The sequence below is a fragment of the Lagenorhynchus albirostris genome, chromosome 1, assembly GCF_949774975.1.
Source record: "Lagenorhynchus albirostris chromosome 1, mLagAlb1.1, whole genome shotgun sequence".
Lineage (NCBI taxonomy): Eukaryota > Metazoa > Chordata > Mammalia > Artiodactyla > Delphinidae > Lagenorhynchus > Lagenorhynchus albirostris.
This window is the reverse complement of record NC_083095.1, coordinates 189,968,783-189,981,346: the sequence shown is the minus strand read 5'-3', so window position 1 is coordinate 189,981,346 and position 12,564 is coordinate 189,968,783. Positions and strand designations below refer to the sequence as shown.

At 57.6% G+C, this 12,564-nt stretch overlaps 1 long non-coding RNA gene across 2 annotated transcripts in view; it reads right to left on the bottom strand.

Moving 5' to 3' along the window:
• Nucleotides 1–10,959, bottom strand: part of LOC132527490 (uncharacterized) — a 63,509-nt gene extending 52,550 nt beyond the window's left edge. The window contains exon 1 of one of the 2 annotated variants that reach the window (XR_009543009.1): nt 10,849–10,959. This is a non-coding gene — a long non-coding RNA (uncharacterized LOC132527490). Of the gene's footprint in view, nt 1–1,785; nt 1,921–10,848 lie in introns of those variants that run through there. The other variant, XR_009543010.1, reaches the window with a different exon arrangement.
• Between the last annotated feature and the right edge of the window lie 1,605 nt (nt 10,960–12,564).

Sequence of the window (12,564 nt, the reverse complement as noted above, 5' to 3'; positions counted from 1 at the left end):
ATTTTCCATGTTGCCAAGGGTGACAGTGTTGCTAAGCTTTCTGTCCAGCCTCCAAATAATATTTTCCTCACTTTCCTCCAAGCTCTCATCAAGTCTCTTTGAGGTCCTTCTGGCTTTTATTAACGACCTTCCCAAGGTCCTCCCAGCTTTGCCCAATGCTTCATCCCAAAGCCAAGGCCATGTGTTAGGTTTCTGTGAGGCAGGAGCCCACTTCCAGGTACTAAATTTTGTTCCGGTTATCCATGGCTGCATAACAAATTACCCCCAAACTTGGGGGGTTTAAAACAACAATCATTTTTATTGTTTTCCACAATTTTGTGGATCCAAAACTTGGATGGAGCCCACTGGGTGATATGATTTTTTCCTCCACTGGGTCAGTTGGTGACACTCAGCTGGTGTGGGGGCTGGTGTATGGGGGCCACACGGCGGGTGCATAGGTGGAGACGGCAGGAAGGCCAGGAGCAACAGAGACTGTCAGCGGAGTCCCTACACGTGGCCTCTCCAGCATGGCAGTCAGGATGGTCAAGGGCATCACCTGACAGCTCATTATTCCAGAGGGACCATTCCTAGAGGCTGTGTAGTCTGCCATCGTCTTCAGATGTGGGTTTGGAAACTGGCATGACATGACTACTGCCACCTTCTAGTGGGCACAGTAGTTCACTCAAGGGAGGGGGGCACGATCCCCACTTCTCACTGGGAGACGTGTCAAGGAATTTATGGCCATCTTTAGTCTTCCATACTCCTTCTTCATCTCCTCCTTCTTTCTGTTGCTTGGAGTGACATGCGAAGGCTGGAGTTGCAGCAGCTGCCTTGGACCATGAGAAGTTGTTAGGAGTAAAAGGTATGTGCTGCAGATCAACCGGCTAGAAGCAATCTGGATCCCTGACACCAAGGAAAACCAGCCAATCCTTAACTGTCTACCCTTGAATTTTTAAAATAAGAGAAAAAAATAACCATCCTTAAGTCATTGTTACTGGGGGCTTTTCTGCCACTTGCAGCCTAATACCTAACAGCTGTTTGGGGTATAATGTATCCTCCGGTAGCCCAGAGTTGCAGATTGAGGAGACTGCTCTGTACCCCAACAATCCGTCCTGCACCCCACGGCCAGAGTCTCCTGAAGCATCACTCGTGGGGGTTGGCAACAGCCCCCCACTACGCCTTCCACTGCGAGAGCCCTGGACCACACTCCCATCTCATCACTTCCTTCAGAACAAATCTTCTATTGTATTACAGTCTTCCGTCCAAAGCTCTCACCCAGCTCTCCAGCAGGACCCACCTGCTCCCCTCCGGACCCGCCCACTCTCCTCCACACCCGCCGCCGGGGGACTCGGATCCACCTGTGTTGTCCCGAGCCTGTTCCCAGAACCCCACACACCTTCTTCCAGATCCTACCGTGTTTTTAGGACAGAGCTCAAATCTTTTCTGGGTGAAGAATTTCCAAGACCTCAACGGCAGGGCTTGCTGCCTCTCCTGCCTTTTACGGGAGGGTTTACATTGTCCAAACCCCTCATTGGACACCACACGCCACTGTCAATAGGGGTTTGGTTGCTTTTGTCCCCCACGCGCTCGCATCTCAATCTTCCAAGGTGAGCTGGTCATGGCTGTTCTCACGAGGCCATGCATCCGACAAAAGCACAGCCAGCCACCGGCCAGCCTGGAGAGAGGAGGCAGAAAATGCAGCCGCCCCAGCTGCCCCCTTCTGGCCACTGCCCACCCCCCCGGCACACACGCCCCCATTCCAAGCTCTTTCCCTCACTCACCAGATGCTCACTGGTGCAAACCCACCTCAGCGAACTCCCTGTGCCACTGTCAACCCTGAGGACAGGGGCCCGCAGTCCCTGGGCAGCGTCAGCTCCGCTCTGTCCCTGCACCAGCGCTGAGGCTTACGGCACACGTCCTGGCTGCTCGGATCTCTGTTCCTTATCTTTCCTGACAACTGGGAACAAAGATCAGGACGGACATAAACATAAAAATGAGAATTTCTCGGGCTTTGCCTGTGATCACTTGGGAGAAAAACCCAAGGTGCCCCCCACCCAACGCCCTGCAAGACCAACGCCCTGCAGCCCTGGTCTGCAGAGAACCAGGGTGGACTCTGCTGGGACATCAGGGGGCCCAGGAATCAGGAAAGCGGCCGAAAACGGCAGAGTCGGACTGGAAACTTTGGCTAAAACCTGGTGCTGCTTTTCCTGAGTGCTGGAGGCCTGACAATGAGCTGAGCGGACGGCCAGCGAGAGCCCGTTTAATGGCTTATTTGGCGAGGGCTACTCTCCTGAAATTAATTATCAATCATTTCTCATCATTCTTAAATGGCGTTTGTTAACCCACAAGGCCTGTGTTGGGGGGTGTTCCCCAGGCCGCTCTGAGGAACCTGAGAGGCGTCCAGACACCTGGGCAAGGCTGGGCGCTGCATCTCCTGGCCCGGCCCCAGGTCACGGCGCCGCAGTTAACCCACCTGAAAAGCCACACCCCCAATGCACGCCTCGCCTGGGGCAGGGGTGCGCCTGGCGTGTCCTTTTGCACGACCAACAGGAGGGGCTCGGGCAGGAGGAACAGGTGCTGACGTGGGGAGCGCCGTTCCCGCCGTGGCACACCTGGCCAAGGAGGCGCAGGGCGCGGCAGCCGCTCCTACCTCCTCCGGGCCCTGTGGGCCTGCAGGTACTGACGTCAGCGCTAGAGGAGCCAGGCGTGTGCACACGCGGGGACCTGGCCAGACACTGGGGTGACGAGGAGCCCAGGCCAGCACCTCTGTCCCCGTCCTCGCCCGCCAGCATCCACCACCCTGCCAGGCTCACTGGAGCGGCCCTGTCTGCCCGGGACGCTCTTCGTAAAGCCCACCACACCTCCCCTGCCCCGGGGCACTTCCTGATGGACCAGAAACAGCTGCCCTCCTGCATCTGCCCAGAGCGAGGGTGGCAGCCCGTTTCCCAGTTCCTGTGGCCCCGGCACCCAGCACCGTGCCTGGCAGGCGGGAGCTGTTCCACAAAGGCTGGTCTAATGACAGGCGCTCCCAGACCTGCCTTCCGTGAGTCTTAGCATCAACCAGCAGGGTACTGGGGCCGTCATCAGCGAGAAGACAGACGGACGGACGGGGGGCCGTCCCCACGCGGGTGTCCGTTCTTCCTCGCCTCCCAGCAGCTGCTCTGTGGGCCCTGGTGCTTCCCTTGCTCATTAAAGCTGCTCACGACGCCAGAGGGACTGTGGCCGGCATTGGAAGGGTTGACCCCAGACCAGGCACTGACTCCCCCAGTCACTTGGGAAAACGATTTTCCCTTGAAATAGGGAGAGTGAAACTTAATGGGGAACTGTGCAGAATCTCACTGGTCCGTAAAGTCCTGAAATTCTTTCTTTTCCTGGAAGCTCCGTGTCAGCATGTCAGTAAATGTTCGGCTGTGGAGCCCTAAGAGGGACGGTCCCCACTGGATGACCCTTAGAAGAGTTACTGTGCAAATGAGTATTGAACAAACATCAGAATGAACGAGGTGCTGCTGTCTGTGGGACCTTGTTGGAGACAGGGTTTATGAGGCCCTGGTGACCTCGGGGGTGCAGAGCTGGGGGCTCCTCACCCCTACAACCAGTAACTGATCAGTCCTGACCTCCTCAGGGTCCACCTGGATGTCTTCTGGAAGAAGGCTCGATGCCAGTGAATGGTGACTTTGAAAGGGGGCTTCCACCAGAGCGGGGCAGGTGGGGTCAGGACATCGGCCGGGGTCCAGAGGTGGCCCTCCGCGTAGTACCAGAAGCCACGGGAGACAAGTCCGAGTGGACCAGGTCGGGGACGAACACTGCCACCTGGTCTGGACCAGAAGAGGGGCCCTGAGAAGGCCGTCCCGGACTCAGATTGGCCCTGGGGCAAGCAGCCTCAGGGGGCGCCCACGCAGACCCCGACATCCAGGGTAGCGCACAGCGCTCTGACTTGTACGGCAATTCTGCTCACCCTGGAAGAGACAGGGACAGAGCAAGCCGGACTTTCTGGAATCGTAGCCCTTTCAGAGCCAAGTCAAAGCCCTAGACTCCTCCTCCCTGGGACAAATGTCCCTGGAGTCTGTCCGTCTGTAAACTCACGTCCTCCTCCTGTGTCCTTGCCATGTTACAGGGTCAGGAGCCTTTCAACTCAGGGTCTCAGAATCTAGGCATGGCTTTGTGCTGACTCTTTTTTTTTTTAATGTCAGATTTTATTGAAGAATTTCCCTTTAATTGAGAATGTACTAACCCTCTCCCCCGCAAACACACACAATGATTTACATTTAAAAGATGATGTAGGGACTTCCCTGGTGGCGCAGCAGTTAAGAATCCGCCTTCCAATGCAGGGGACACGGGTTCAGTCCCTGGTTAGGGGACCAGATCTCACACGCGTGCTGCAACTAAGAGTTCACGTGCCACAACTAAGGAGCCCACCTGCCGCAACTAAGGAGCCCGACTGCCACCACTAAGACCCGGCACAACCAAAATAAATAAATAAATAAAATGAAAAGAAAAAAAAAAAAGATGAGGTAGAACAACACAGTGAATGGAAGTGAGACCCAAACATCAGACTGGCCTGTGGTCCGGCTCTGGCCGTGTGACCTTGGACAGTCATGTCGCTGCTTTGCCCCCGGTTTCCACACCTGCAAAATGAGGGCTCGGCTGGGCCATCTCTTCCGTGCCCTCTGGGCTCAAGTCCAGTGGCGCGGACTGCAGCGTCTCCTGCTGACGGGCAGGCGAACCGCTCCATCCTCCTCCTCCCAAGGAACCTTGGTGAGTTTTGAGGGTCCACGTGGCAGCCCGTCATCCCTAAAGGCCGCGTATTCCGGCAGAAAGGAACGCAGGGAGACATGCGCTGGGGACCCTGGAGGGATGCTATCTCGTTGGGAGAAATTTCTTTTAAACTGGCTGCGGCCTACCACAACTAGAGCTCAGCACAGCCCGAGCGGCTTCACAGAGCAGTGCGTACTGAGTGAGCCTGGCAGCCATCTGCCACACAAACGCCAGAGGCGGGACCCAGGGCTTGAGGACCACAAATTGCGGGGTTCGGGTTTAGCATAAACTCCAGGCATCCATCCCCAGGAGCAGACTCTAGGGGTGCACACCCTAGTTTGGCACAGAGACTCAAGCCTGGGCCCTGCCAAAATGCAGCACCTGATCCACGGCGTGCAGGCCTTCCTTGTGGGCGGGAGGGGCCCGCCGCGGGTCCTGAGTCTGTGACCATTTCCCTGCGAAGGGTCCGCACGGCTCTTGCTGTCTCAGTTTCTGGCTCCATGCTTGCGGTCCATGTCTCTGAGACAGCGCTGATCGATCGCCGGCGATGTTCTAACTGCCGTGCAGGACATCTGAGCCACAGCTGCACCAGCCAATGGAGATTTCTGCCATCATTGGGCGATGACATGCCGTACTGACGGCGCGGCACTCTGCTAGTCAGGAGAGAGGGCCTGGGACCATCAGAAATTCCAGGGGGTTTAAGGTTTGCGCGGGGTACGGTTCTAGGGGCCATGCTGCTTGTCTGGGGTGTGTATCAACTGGAAACAACTGGGCATGAACGTCAGCAAGGAGAGCTTTGTACAGACAGACCCTCCCACTGCCCCCACAAGATAACCTAAGAGTTATGCTAGCAAAGTGCTCAAAGTCGCAGAGCACATTTCTGGAACGTTCTAGAACTAAGGCCACTGGTAATGACTAAATTGCCAACAGTTGAGCCAGGCTCCTGGGCTAGAAAATGAAAGTAGGCTTTTTGTGCTAAAGGATTTTCAAGGCTACACAGAGAGAAGGGATGTTGGTTCTGAGTCATCCTTCCCTAGCAGGTTAGCACCATAGTGGCTGTTATACTAAAAACCCTAAAATGTTTAGATAAGGGATAAATTCCTGCCAGGTACTTGGTGCCCCTAGCTTTCCAGAACACTCTCCCTACTAGACTTTCCTATTAGACTTGCGCAAGCCATCCAGGAGAGCAGAGGCGAGGCTCACACACAGCACCTCCGGGCGGGGGCGAGCTTTCTAGAGCTGCTCCGGTGTCTGAGGCTCCTGAGACCCCATCTTCCTTCCTCCCTTTCTCCCTTCCCAGGGGTCAGACCTGCATCCCGGTCTGAAGGCTCTCCCTGCCTCCTCCAGATCCGCCCCCCCCCCGCACCGCCCTGAGCCTTCTAACTCCGTCTCGCCTCGGCCTCCCTGAGAGCCCGGCCCAAGAGCAGAGTCAGAGGTGCCGAGCGGTCCATCCTGCATCCTGCCTGGAGCAAAGGGGAAGGGGCGGGTCAGTCGGAGGCCGCTCAGGAGCAAATCGGCAGACGGGTAAGTCTTGGCTGTGCTCTGTCTGAGGAAGTTATCAGACAGTTGGATGAGGTCCTAATTACCCCTGGACCCAGGGCACATGCTGCCTTTCCCACGCAGCCGCCTTGCATGTTGCCGGCAGGATGAACGGTGGCTGCCGTTTGGTGGGCACGTAGCACATGCGGGGCGTGGTGCTAAGCTTGCAACTGTCACCATACCCCGTCTTCAGAACAAGCCCACTTAGGGAACGAGGAGACGGACTCTGGGTCCCTGTGCGGCGTCACACAGCTAAGCCGCAGCGCAGCGGGCAGGCGAGCCACCCTACATCAGAGCCTCCCTCTTCCTGGTGATTTCATACACCGCTGCATCTCCCACCCCAAACCTTCCCGTGGGAAATCACGCCTGAACCATCTCTGAAGGCTCCAGCATCCACCCCGGGGCTCTGCATACAGAAGTGCCCCGGCAGTGCCGACATGTCCAGGAGCTTCTTGGGCCCGTCGGGGCCCTGGTAAGGGTCCCCTTTCCAGGGACAGCCCTGGCAACCCCAGACACAGACTGGAGCTGGAGGCGGAAGCAGGGCCTGGTCACCAGGACCTAGGATGGCAGCGACCTGCTGGTCCCGTCCCCTCCCAGGAGTGACCCGCCCACCACTACTCCACAGCTTCCCTGGCACCGGGTAGCCACAGCCTCCTCCTGCTGCAAAAATAACTTTTTCTTCTCTTTTGAGCACCACGAGACGCCCACTCTGAGTGCCAAGCGAGGCCCTCTGGCCCCCAAAGCCACTGGAAAGCTCGAAGGCAGTAGCCGCGTGGGGCGCTTAGGCGCCATCCTCCTGGGGAAGAAAGCTGGCTTGTTCCCGGCACACAAAGGCCGGGCGCTGGGCGGCCACGGGCTGTGAATGCTAATGGGCTGGGTGCTTGCCCCCCAGCGGGCGGGCTGCCCTCCCCGCCCCCAAGGGCCAGTGCAAGCGTTGCCTGGGCCCTTCACGTGGGGACCCAGGCGAGCATCTGTTGCAGGCAGCGCAGAGTCTAAACATCCGTGCAGACTTGAACCAACAGGTCCTGCTGAAATGTGCTAACCATCTGCTTTTCCTCAGCCGTTTTGGAGCAAATTGTGTTTACTATGTTGATTTATTTGACTGTCAACAACAGCGAACGACACAGTCGCGGATAAACAGCATCATTATATGTCTCGTTCTGGAACCTTACCAGGTTATTTTTTTTGTTTTTTTTTCATGCAACAGGAATAAATACATATTGAAATGTTAATTGAGTCCAGGGGCCAACTCACCAGAGTCAGGAAGGCCTTCTCTGGGGGAGGCAGCCTGGGGCGTGGGGCCGGCAGGACCCACTCTTGGCCAGAAATGCGGGGGTCCTCAGAAGCTGCAAGGCTGAGAAAGAGGCTTTCACGCATCTGATTTTTCTTGCCCAAACTTCCCTCCAAACTCTCCCATCTTCCAGATGGTCAAGTAAGGGGACCAGAAAGAGCCCTGAGCGAAGAAGGTTTCACGTGAGAGTCCGCGTGACTCGCTGGCAACCGCCCTAAAACCGAAACAGCCAGGCCAGAGCTGGATCTTTTCTTAATTAAGATCATTCCCCCCCCCTCGCCCCGGCCTCCGTGCAGAGACCAATAAACTCCATACATCCAGAGAAAGGGGAGGAAAAAGAGGAGTGCTGGGTGGGACCTGGAAGAAGAAGGTGCATCTCACAAGGGACCCAATCAGGGCGTTGGCCCGGGACGAACTGGTCTCCCCAGCGGAGCTCACCCCGGGCCTGAAGAGTCTGGACACAGGATCACGCTGACTCTCGCAGCCCCCAGTCAGGTAATAGGCAGCAGGAGGCCAATCAGCTTCCTGGGAGGAAAAGAGCTCAGGGCCTCAGACAGAGACCACAGCCGCCCGCTGCTGCGGAAAGGGGCAGGGTTCCTTTCACCGGGCTCACAGGCCTGCCGCAGACTTTGCCTGCGCACCCCGATCTGGGGCGGGCGGTGACAGCCAGCGGGCGGCTCCCCTGCGTAACAGAGGGGAGCTCTGCCTGCTGACCCGTGGAAGCCCAGAGAAATTCCCAGGTGGCTTCCGGGTGTCCTTGCAAACATTTGGTTTCAGAGAATGGGTCACATCACGCAGCTTAATACCTGGAGGCTGAAAGGGCTGCAGCACTAAGCCCTGTCCCCTTCTCGTCCCCGCAGACCGCCCGTAAACACGTGGGGCTCATGTTCACACAGAGGGCTGCTGGTTTACGGGCTGGGGGAGGGGCGGTGCGGACGGTCACGGGCGGGCTGCCTGAGTCTCAGTTAAACGGGTCTCAGCTGCCAGGGCTGCAGCGGTCGCGGAGGGACACCTGGGTCCTGTGAGGCCCCCTGCTCACCCATGAAGTGCGCGCAGGCCCTGTCCGTACCCAGCCTTCCAGAGCCGTCCCTCCCTTCCGCCCAGTCCCACCGCAGGGATGGCCCGGGCCCTTGAAGGGCGGCCGCGGTGCTGGCTCTGGCCCTCCCGGACCTCAGGGTGGGCCTCCTGCCTCTTTGCTTTCTCGCCTCTCTAGATGCCCGCCCACCCTTGGGAAAAGGTAACACATTGGTTCACTCTAAAAGAGGTGCCTAAACTGCATCTCTTCAAGGGCATTTTCCATTTAATTGAGGGCTCAGCCTTCCATGAAAGGAGTGGGTCTGTTATCGTGGGTGCCTCTGTAGAGACAGGAGCACCTCCTGTTCCCTGTGCTTTAAGCTCCTTCAGGGACAAGACGGGAGGAGGCAGGGGCCATTTCAACCCCAGGTGGGAGCTCCCCTGGAGTCCTGAACCCATCCTGGGCACCCTTGATCTCTTCAGGCGGCGCAGCATCCTGGAAAGGGATACGAGGAATCGCTGGCGCCACCAGGTGGCGCTATTGCCCAGGGCCGTCTAGTTGCCCTCAGGGCGGGCGTGCAGAGGGTAACCAGCGAGTGCGGTCTTGGGGGGCGGGGCTGCTTCTAGTCTGCAGTTCCTAACTCAGTAGTAACTGCAGGGCGGGGCTTAAAGAACGAATCGCGAATTCTTCCACACCATCCTCACCCCCGTTTTCAAGCCCTGCGATTCTCTGATTCCTGGCGTGATGTGTTGGGACCGGGTCGAGGACAGACTTCTATTGTGGTCCTTGGGGGGTCCGGGGTCGGGGGTCGGTCAGGACACTGCTCCTTTCGGGTTCAAGCAGAGGGATCCCAGAATGGGTAACTGGGCAGTACGTGCCACCTTTCCAGGAGGGTAAACCCAGCTCCTGGACACAGCCGGGCCCGCGGCTCCCTGGGCGGATCGCGGCGGGTCAAGCGGCGCATCCCGGGGGCGGAGCTGCTGGCGCAGCTGCGCCCGCGCCCCCATCCCTGGCCTGGAAAAAGCAAAAGCATCTCTTGGTGCTAGGCTTTCTTCACGGAAAGTGACTACCACGTGTCAGAAAGAAACTGCTGCTTTCTGTACAACCGCAGACCACTTCGGAGAACAGGGACTTGGGATCAAAAAGGAAAACGATTTCAAAACAAACTGTTGCTAGCTGGCTTTTTTTTTCCCTTTCCCTCTCAATTTTTTTAAGGGGGGGGAGGATTAAAAAACAAACAAAAAAAGTAAGTCGGCATCTCACAACTGCAGCTGATTTCCTGTGTAAACGAAAACCATGTGATATTCCATAAAGGCTGCAGCTTTAAATGACAGGAAATGAAAACCATCACGGGAAAGGAAAGCTTCGGAGTAAACTCCCAGCGCTGATATCAGTACGGCGACAGATCAGGGGGATGGCTGCTCATGGGGGCCGGGGACAGCGCCCCCTGCCTCCCCGCAAGCGCTTCTTCTGCGGGAGAAATGGGGCGGCGGCGATCACACCCCGGCGCTGCGCCCGGCAGCTGGGCTTTCAGTGAAGGAGCGAGCTGGGAAGAAGAGTCTTTTCTTTCTGCACGCCTCGCGGGGGTCAGGTCGCGACCCCGCCACGGCGTTCAGTCGGCGGTACCATCCATATGCATGAAGGCTAATTAACTCTGAAAGGCCCGGCGGGCTGGGCCCTCCCCGCCGCGCAGGGGTGGGGTGGGCGCGGGGCCCGAGCGTCTCCCCCGAGGCCAGGCCTCCGCAGCCCCTCCCGCGCCGGCCGAGTGCGCACGTGTGCGCAGGGAGCGCGCGTCTCCGCGGCGCGGGGACCGGCGGGGCCAGGGAGTTAGGCGCGTCGCTCGTCGCCAGCCTAGCAACACGTGCTGACTTATCCAGAGAGCTCCCGCCCGGCCCCGGGTTCCCTGCGTTTGCTCGGCTCTGACACGAGGCTGCTCGGCTGGAAAATCAGTCGGGCACGTTTCGCTGACGATAAATCCCCAGAGGTCTCTCTAGCTGCCACATTTTCCCTAGCTCCCAGTACTTTCAGGTTTCCCAGTTCAGGGCAAGCCAGCAGGTGCCTTGGCTTCCATGAGGAGGGAATCTGTGGGGTGACCTTTTCTGCTTCTTCCTTTATCAGGTAAGACTCTTCCAGTTTAGATTTTACAGGCTACCTTGAACTGGCTTATGCAAACTAGAGAAAGCTTATTTTACGGGTAGAGGGTTTGCTAGTGGACCCACAACCCAGGATGCACCAGGCTCAGAAAGTTCCTAGTTTCTCCTTCACTTACCTTTTCTTCTCTATTTCTGCTGCTTTTCGTTCGACTGGCTTCCTCTAGGCCTCTTTCTCAGTCTACCTGGCACAAACGACGATCCATTCAACAGGTGGGCTCAGGGCAGCCCAGGTGAGGCTGCATTTCCTGCTTTCAGGCACAAAGTCTCCGGTTGGCCCCGCTTAGATCACGTGCCCAGCCCTGGCCCAATCCGCTGTGAGGACTCCGTCACATGCTACAAACATGGCTGCCATGGGCCCACCCCACCCGTGGCGCGTAGGGGAGACTTAAGGCGTGGGAGGGGCCAGACGTGCCAAAGGGCATCTACTGCGCTAACTCAAAGCCTGATTTTAACCCGGCGTAGGGTAATTTCCTCATGGCTGGCTCTCTGGGCTCCTGACCCGGCGCCAGCTTCGCCGTACAGTAAAGAGGCAGGATTCCTTACGCCGAGTTCAGGGGCGCCGGGAAGAACGTGCCCGACTTCCCTCCGCGTCAGGCAGGGAGTTAGGTGTGAAGTCGCAGACGCGGGGCAAGACCACAGCGGAGGAGAAGCCGACTTTCTCAGGGAGACTTCTGTGGCCTGGGCCAGAGGAAGGGTGGGGATCGCCAGGGGAGGAGAGTGGAGCCCGGTGCCTCCCGGCCGGAGGGAAGCTTGCCCGCGGGCGTGGCTGTCTCTCGCATTAGACTTCTTGAGGGCAGACCAGGTAGAGAGGTGAAACACTCAGCCCTCTTGGTCATAAAAAATAAATCTAGTTCAGCAGAAAATGGATTTCTTAGTGTATTAGGAGGGGCTAACCCTAACACAACACTCAAATCAAAGTGGCTTAACAAAATTAGAGGCTTATTTTGGGCACAGTCCAGTCGGGGGAATTCAAGGGCCCCGGGCTCCTTTACTTCTCCTGGCTCCACCATCTTCTAGGGACCTTGTGTCTTCCACTGGGTCTCTCCCCCATCCTGGGAGCTAAGAGCATGGAGGACTGCACGGGGGTGGGATGACGAGGGGCGGGGTTGGGACCAGGCATGGAAGTCCTTCATTTCTGCCCACATTCCATTAGTTAGAGCACAGTCATGTGGCCACACGCAAAGGCCAGGAAGCCTGGAAAAGGCAGTCCAGCAGCCCAGCCCCGTGTGTGCCCAAGGACAAAGAGAAAACGACTCAGGCGAGCATCTAGCTCTCTCAGGTGATGTTAGAACATGCAGCGTCACGGACGGGTGCGGGTAAGAGCTGAGGCTGAACTTCCAGGAGCGTTCCCAAATCCCGGCCGCAGGCTCCAAGGATAGACTGCGGTGGCCTCCGCACTCGGAGCCACTAATGCCAGAGGCCTGCCTGGGTGCACGTGCCACCTCTGCTAGCACTAATGGAACTTCCGGTCCCAGGGCTTGACCTTGCGGTGTCTGGGAAACAGCCGCCACCACTGAAGGGCGGATGTCTCTGCCATCACCCAGAACACTTCTAAGAAAGTATGGAGGCCCCAGGAGGAACTCCCTCCTCCTCTCCCCACCCTCACCTTGTTTCCCTCCAGGTCATTCACTTCCAAGTTCAGGTCTTGAATGGGACCATTTGAGGGGTCAAGCCTTTATCCTTCCTGCAGGGAAGGCTGGGAATTCGAGTTCTGACCTTTATTCTGGGAAGGCAGGACTCATTGTGAGCTCTTCATGTAAGAGGGAGATAGTAATAAACATGACAGATTTCCACCATCCGGGGCGAGTGGGGAGGGGGAACTTCTGGCCATT